Source organism: Phascolarctos cinereus, unplaced genomic scaffold (genome assembly GCF_003287225.1).
Source record: "Phascolarctos cinereus isolate Bilbo 61053 unplaced genomic scaffold, phaCin_HiC Scaffold_4;HRSCAF=312, whole genome shotgun sequence".
NCBI lineage: Eukaryota > Metazoa > Chordata > Mammalia > Diprotodontia > Phascolarctidae > Phascolarctos > Phascolarctos cinereus.
The window spans coordinates 477,514,603-477,523,255 of NW_027555847.1; the positions used below are offsets into that span (position 1 = coordinate 477,514,603).

At 34.6% G+C, this 8,653-nt stretch overlaps 1 pseudogene; it reads left to right on the top strand.

The window, feature by feature from the left end:
- The first annotated feature begins 2,987 nt into the window (after positions 1-2,987).
- On the top strand, positions 2,988-8,205 carry LOC144456563 (nucleolin-like; annotated as a pseudogene).
- Positions 8,206-8,653: the final 448 nt, after the last annotated feature.

The following is an 8,653-nucleotide window of genomic DNA, read 5'->3' on the forward strand; positions in this document are numbered from 1 at the left end:
ATCTTGTCTCCATTAAGGTGCTTAGATTCTTAAAATCTAGCTACTGCTCAGATTCTTACAAGCTAGCCAATAACTCACTAATATTCAGACTCTTAAGGAGTCTGCCTTGTCTAAAAAACCTTGTCTTTGGCTGAAAGAAGGCTTGGGTTGAATTCTTTCCGACAGGACCTGCGTGTTGTGATATTGGGGTCCCAGTACCCCTAAACCTCATCAGTAGCAGTGGTATCTTAATCATTGCCCCATGATCTGAATGTTAGGCTTGTAACATTAGGTGTAGTTTATCTGAGACAAAGGTAGTTTTATTTGTTACTTTTTATTTTATAGAAACAGAACTCTGTTAAAAAGAATTAAATGACTTTAAAAAGGAAAGTAAATAATTTCACCGAATGAGGTTTATAAGAAATTAGTACATAGGTATACTTTGGTAACCCTGTCACTCAACCTTAATATTGCGGTGGATTTCAGGGACTTAAAAAGAGCTTGCTAGAAAAAAAATTATTGAGTCTGTTAGTGCAACAAACAAAAATCCTTTTATGAATCTAAGAGAAGACTATGTGCCTTAACTAAAGATACCTCACACCTGGGAAGATAGAGAGTGAGGTGGGAAGGGAATTATACTAGACCAAAATCCATCCCTCTTCCTTGTCCCAATGTGGGAGATCAACTAGTATCTTTAAAAACTATAACTGTAGCCAACACTTCCAAAGTAGAATGGGAAAAGGCAAGAAGGAAGAGAGTGCCAGAAAGCCTTTGGCATGATGGTTTTCAGGCCACAGAGTACAATTAATTCCAAGTTTGCAAAACATAGTAAAAGAAGGGATATTATCACATCCCTTCTATGATATAAGTATGGCTAGATAACTAAACAAGGGAGAGACAAATGAAAGAAAATGCAGGATAATATTCCTAATGAAAATTGGCACAAAAATGCAAAGTACCAGAGCCTAGCTCATTGATTCCTCTTTGTTTTTTGTTTGTTTGTTTGTTTGTTTTTTGTTTTGCTATGACCATTTCTTGTCCAGTCCCACATATCTTGATTTTTAGCCTTCTGTGAAAATGACTACAAGCTTCAAACTTCTTGCCTATCTTCATATTTCTACAATAAGAATGTAAACCTTCCTTGGGTTTTGAAAGAATTTAAAAAATATTCTAATCATTTTAATGGGATTCATTGGGGTTTAGTTTAACAGACAAAAGAGAAAAGTTGGAAGGTTTTAGAAGTCTTAAAAGCAAATGCTGGAGGACATGGTGGTTTACTTAGTAAATCCCAGAAAATGGGAAAAGAAATGGATTGAGGCATTTAACAGCTTCAGTAAAGTAGCAAGATGCAAAATAAACCCATGAAAATTATCAACATTTCTACACAGAAATCCAAGACGAGATAACTAAAAGAGAAATTCCACTTGAAATGATATATGGGAGTCAATCTATGAAGACATAGTCAAGATGATGTGGTTTAGGGGTTCAGGGATCCTGGGACAACATGCAGGTCCTGCCCAAAAGAATTTGACCCAAACCTTCTTTCAGCCAAAGACAAGGTATATTAGAACATTGTCATATTCTGCAGACTCTTAAGGAGTCTGAACATGGGCAGTGGCTAGATTATAAGAATCTGAGCAGTGGCTAGATTTTAAGAATCTAAGCATCTTAATAGAGACAAGATGGACCTTATATACAGAAAGACTATGGGAGAGATCTAGGAGTGGCCAAGCAGTCTATGAATAGAATTCCAGGGATCTGGACTGCTTGGCCAAGGGAGAATGGAGAAGTGGCCTGGGGCCATAGGGAGGTCCACAATGAAAAGCCAGGTGATGGGATTACAGCCTCAGGGAAATGCCAGACATTTGGCCATGTGGTAAAATCCAGGGTTTTTCCTTTCTGGAGCCCAGATCCCAACTCCATCAAAGACGTATAAAAAGAATTACAAAACATTTTAGAAAATTTGTATTCTGAATTCAATGAACACAAAAGAGTATTTCTATGCACAAAATGGAACAGAAAAAGAGGGTTATATGTGAAACTGTGAATTTTTATTATATACAACTTGGGTAAAAAAAAAAGAATATAATGAATTCAACATGTTACTTTTTAAGTTGTCCTGTTTGTCTATGTTTCTTTCCAAGTTTCCTTCTGTTTATTTAAAAAAAATGCTTCAATACTGTTCTTTTCTTTTGACAACACTATTGATACCTCCTTTCTCCCTATGAAACCTCCTCCCTAATGTAAAAAAAAACACAAAATTCAATTCTTCTAATAAATAAATGTAGTCAAGCAAAACAAAACCACACATTTATCATGTCCAAAAAATGAATATCTTGTTTTCTACCTTGAGTTTATCAGTCATCTGTTAGGAGGTAGATAGCAGAGTTCACCATAACTCCATTGGAATCATAGGATGGTAGATTTAGAGGGGAAAGAGACATTATAGGGCAATGAATCCAAAAGAATTTTAAAGATGAAGAAACTGAATTATTGGGAGGTTGAGTGACAGTAAATGTTTGAGATGGGAAATGAACTTAGGTTCTCCTGACCTATATCACTCTACATAGTTGGTCATTGCGTTGATCAAAGTTTTTAAGTCTTTGAAGCTTTTTTCCCCTCCTTTATAATGCATTACTGTATACTTGGCCATGCCCCAAAGATCTCTATAAATTATCAAGTGACTTGAGAAAGGACTGATTTACAGAAATTAGAGTATGTAACTTTCCATAATACCTATAGAAAGTTAGATAGCCATGGCCAAGTCTTCTTCCCTTTCCCTCCTATTTTGTCTGAAGGAAGACCATGCAAGCTTTGAAGGTTCTGAAGGATGTTGACCTCTCATCTTCCAATCATTGTCATAGCATCATCCCTCAGGACAGCTGAAGCTCTCATCTTCCCATATGTGCCCAAGTTGCATCCCTGGATTACCTGACTAGTGTCTGCACCAGGGGCCAAGCATAGACTGAACTCATGGCTCTGCTGGGAGCCCAGCAAGCACCCCACAGATGGGAGAGGAGTACTTCCAGCAACCAGTAGTGATGAATTACCCTTTTGCCACAGGTACACTTGCTAAGCTTTAGCTCACTCTTTTTGGACCTTGTATGTACTTGTAGAAAAGTGTCACAGATTTGGGTGGGGGGGAGATGTTTATGCCAACTTTTTTTCTCATACCATCTTAGTAAATATACATTTTTCAAAGCCACTTAAGGCAGGCTGAATAAATTAATTCTCAACTGATAATTTTGATTGGAAGTCTGGGGGCTCTAGCCAATGGCATTTGGGAATTACCTTTGACCGCTTAGATGTACTCCTGGAGCTATGAGGGACAGATGTAGCCTTTCTTTGGGACCTGAGACTAATCTGTGAGAGTGGGAGTTGAGATAAGAATCACCAGAGCTTAGCTTTGCCATACATTTTAACTGTTCCATTAGCCATTTCTTGTGGTCTAATAATATTCCATTATATTCATATAGCACAATTTGTTTATCCATTCTCCAATTTATCCTTACTTTTGTTTCCATTTCTTTGGTACTACAAAAGGAAAAGCTGTAAATATTTTTGTATATAGGAGTGTATTCACTTTTGCTTTGATCTCTCTGGGGCCATTGACATAGTACTGATATTAGTAGAGAAAAAAAGGAGTTTGGGAAATAGTTCTAAATTGTTTTCCAGAATGACCATACCAATTCACAGTTCCACCCATAGTGTATTAGTGTAGCTGTCTTCCCACACTCCCTCCAAAACTGGTCATTTCCCTTTTGTCATCTTTTTCAATTTATTAGATGTGAGATAGAATCTCAGAGTTGTTATTTTTAATGTGCATTCTTCTAATTATTAGTGAATTGGAATATTTTTTTTCACATGGCTATTGACAGTTTAGATTTCTTTTTTTTTAAACTGTCTTTTCATATTTTTTGGTCAGTGGGAATAACTATCATTCTTATAAATTTGAATTAGTTCCTTATATATCTTGGAAATGAGACTTTTATTAGAAAAACTCACTACAAAGATTGGTTCCTTCCCCCCATTATCTATCTCCCTTCAATTTTTAACAACATTGGTTTTGTTTGTTCAAATCCTTTTTGATTTTGATGTCCATTCAATTTAATTGTCCATTCAATCTTCAATGAGCCTCTATATCCCTTGCTTGTCTGATCATGAACTCTTTCCCTAGTCACAGTTCCAAAAGAATTTTCTCCCTCACTTCTCTAATTTGTATGATGTAGCATACACACATATGTGTGTATGTATATATCATGTATCCATTATGCTTATTCTTTAAATTTCTTTTTCTTGTTTAATTATTATAGCTAGCATTTCTAGCATAATGTTAAATAAGGCAATAGTGGACATCTTTACCCCTCATCATATTGGAAAGGCCTCTAATTCATTTCCTTTACATATAATGCTGTTTCTTGGTTTTAGACAGATTCTGTTTATCATATTTAGAAGAGGTCCATTTTTTCCTTTGCTTTTTAGCGCTTTTTTTTTTATTGTTAGGTAATGGCACTAAGTGACTTGCCCGGGGTCACACAGCTAGTAAGTGTTATCTGTCTGAGGCTGGATTTGAACTCAGGTCCTCCTGACTCCAAGGCTGGAGCTTTATCCACTGTACCACCTAGCTGCCCCTATAATGTGCCTAGTCTATTATTTTTCTTAGTATAAATCTGACCCAGTGATAATGGACAATCTTTTGGTGTGTTGTGGAAGCCACTTTTCAACTTAAATACTTCATATATTTAAATTATTCAAAATATTTTAAGTATTGTACTTAACTTTTTTCTGCCAATTTTCATTAGGGATGTTATCCTGCATTTTCTTTCATTTGTCTGTCCCTTGTTTAGTTATCCAGCCATACTTATATCATAGAATGAATGTAATAGTATCCCTTCTTTTACTCTTTTTTGCAAACTTGGAATTAATTGTACTTTGAATATTAAAAAGAATTCACTTGTAAATCTATCTGATCTTGAGATTTTTTTCCTTTGGGAATTCATTTACAACTGTATTTGAATTTGGGTTATTTAAGGTACTTATTTCTTGTGCTAATAATATGAGTATTTTATATTTTTGTAAATACTTATCCATTTCATTTAAATTATCTGGTTTTTTGGCTAATAATTGGGCAAAATAGTTTTTAATAGCTTCATTTATTTTTGTCAATTTGTTGACAAATTTTTATACTAGCAATGGTTATCCCTTATTTTCTTAATAGAACTAATGTTTTATATATTTTGTCATTATCCCCAAAGTGGCTTCAAGTTTTATTCATCAATTCAGCTTTTCTTTCATTTCTGTTAATCTTTTTTTTTTTTTTGTTTTGAAGATTTCTATTTTGGTTTATTTGGGGTTGCTTAATTTCTTTATTTGCCATTTAAAAACAATTTACAGGCAGCTAGGTGGCACAGTAAGTAGAGTACTGGCCCTGAAATCAGTAGGACCTGAGTTCAAATCTGACCTCAGCCCAAACACTTGACACTTACTGGCTGTGTGACCCTAGGCAAGTCACTTAACCCCAATTGCCTAAAAAAAACCCCAAACCAAAACAAAACAAAAAAGCTTAAAAGTTAGGGGCAGCTAGGTGATGCAGTGGATAGAGTACCAGCCCTAAAGTCAGTTGTATCTGAGTTCAAATCCAACCTCAGACCAAACACTTGACACTTACTAGCTGTGTGACCCTGAACAAGTCACTTATCCCCAGCTGCCTAAAACAAACAAAAAAAATTACTCACCCAAATTCATTATGCTATTTTTTCCCTTACTTTTTTGATGAAAGTGTATAGAAACAGATATTTTTCTTTCAGGACTGTTTTGGCTATATCTGAAGTTATGGTATGTTGTCTTAACATATCGTTTTTTGGACAAAATTTTGTATTGTTTCTATGGTTTGTTCTTTGACCAATGAATTTTTTAGGATTAAGTTAGTCATTAATTAATTTTTAATTCTTTATTCAAAGGCTTTTAATTGAATGTAAGTTTGTAGCACTGTGATTGGTAAAGAGTATGTTTAATATTTCTGTTTTCATATGTGGGTTTGTGATGTTTTTATGCACCAATATGTGGTCAGTTTTTACAAAGGGGCCATGAATAACTAAGAAATATGTATATGGTTTTTTTTTCTATTACCACTTAATATTCTCAAGGGAACTATCATTTTTCTAAAATTTTATTCAAATCTTTAACTTTTTTGTTTGTTTGTTTGGATTTGCCTATATCTGAGAGAAGTACATTGAGATCCTCAAACTATTTTACTATTTCTTCCTGTAAATTAATTATTTCCTTTATACTCTGGGATTTTCTGGGTGGACCTCTTCCTTAGTGCCAGGCTTTTGACTGTGTCTTATATTGCTTTAGACAGGCAAAATATACTTACCACATTTTTTCCCCATTGATTTTCTTAATCATTTCTCAATTTGGTGCTTTTAATTTTTATCCTTAATTAAGCAATTGTGAAGGAGGTGGGCTATTATATCTGCCATCTCAAGAAGACTCCTGAAACAATTTTTTTCCTAGAAAAAAAGAAAAACTTAAAATAGTTGAAAAGATATTCCTTGTTCATAGTTTTGCCACACCAATAGATATAGTAAATATAAAAATACTACCCAAATTAATTCAAAGATAAGGAGATATTTTACAAAACTAGACAAAATAATAATACAATTCATTTAGAGGAAGGGAAGACTTAAGAATATCAAGAGAAATAATTTTAAAAGGCAAAAATGAAGAGGGAATAATACTTCCATACCTCAATTTACATTGTAAAGTAGTAATCATTGAAATTATTTGGTACTTATTAAAAAATAAGAAAAGTAGATCAGTAGGACTGATTAGAAAAGCCAGAGGATTAATTGAATTTATTAACTTGGGTATGATAGACCCAAAACATAAACTACTCAGGGGAAAGATGCCATTTTTGATAATGGCTGCCGGAGAAACTAATTTGACCCCCAAAATAGCTTTAGACTAACATTTTACACCACTAAAATTTAGATTAAAATCATGTACCACAATGTGATACATATACACATACAATATACATGCATATACATGTGTATACATACACACATGTATATCCACACATACATGTGTGTATGCCTACACACCCTCACATACACACACACATATATATATATATATATGTAATATATCTATATCTCTATATATCTATATATATCTATATGAAGAGGATGAGGATGACTCCAGAGAAGAAGCTATGGATACCACACCTGCCAAAGGGAAAGTGGCTTCTGTGAAAGCTGCCCTTTGGAAAGCTGGAAATGCCAAGGAATATGAAAAGGAGGAAGAAAAAGATGAAGATAAGGATGAGGAGGAGGAAAAAAATGAAGAGGAAGAGGAAGTGCCCATCAGAAAATCACCAGGAAAGAAAAAAGAGAAAAAAGGAAAAAAAGAAGAAAGCCCAGGAAGCCAAGAAACAGAAATTGGAAGCTGAAGCATCTACAAATTTCAGTTTCTTTGCTGGTAACATGAACTTCAGCAAAACTGCTTCTGAACTAAAAACTGGCACCACAGACTTCTTTGCAAAAAAAAAAAGATCTTACCGTTGTGGACATCTGCACTGGTGCCACTAAAAAGTTTGGTTATGTGGAATTTGAATCAGCTGAAGACATGGAAAAGACTCTGGAACTCAGTGGCTCCAAAGTGCTTGGCTCTTAATGAAGCTGGAAAAAGCAAAAGAGAACAAGAAAGATTGAGACACAAGGATACTCTTCATCAAAAATCTGCCATACAAAGTAACTCAAGAGGAGCTCAAGGAAGTGTTTGAAGACACTATTGTGGTCAGACTGGTCTGCACCCAAAGTGACATCCAAAGGAATTGCCTATGTTGGACTTAAAACAGAAGCAAATGTTGACAAGGCCTTGGAAGAGTAAAAGAGGACTGAGATTGATGGTTGGGTCCTCATTCTGGACTACAAGGGGAGAAAAGTCAAGGACAAGAGAATTCGAGAAGTGGGAAGAATAATTCCTAGGGCGGGAACAATAGCAAGATGAAATACTCAAAACACTGGTGTTAAATAACCTCATTTACAGTGCCAGTGAAGAAAATCTTCAGGAAATGTTGAGAAGGAGACATCCATTAGTTTGCCCCAGAATAACCAAGGCCTCCTTAAAAGGTATGCATTCATTGAATTTGTCTCTGTGGAAGATGCAAAAGAAGCTTTGAATTCTTGTAACAACATAGAAATTGAAGACATTGCCATCTGACTAAAGTTGAAGGGAGAGAAGACAAGGAGACAATCCTACAAAACTATTCATCAAAGATCTGTTTGAAGACATAACAGAAGAAACATTGAAATATTTATTTCATGAGTTTTGTGGATTTCAATTCAGATGTTAAAGCTGTGAAAGAGGTTGTGGAAGATGGGGAGATTGGTAGAAACAAAGTAACTGTACTGGGCTAGACTGTACTATATATATATATATATATATATATGTATATATATGGGTGTGTATATCTATCTATCTATCTATCTATCTATCTATCTATCTATCTATCTACCTATGTGGTTAAATACAATGAGCAGATGATTCTCAAAAGGATTTAAAACACTTAACAACCATATGAAAAATTACTTCAAACCACAATTAATAGAAGAAACCAAAACCACTCTGAAGATTTCCCTCTTATCCAGAAAATTGGCTATTCTCTTTT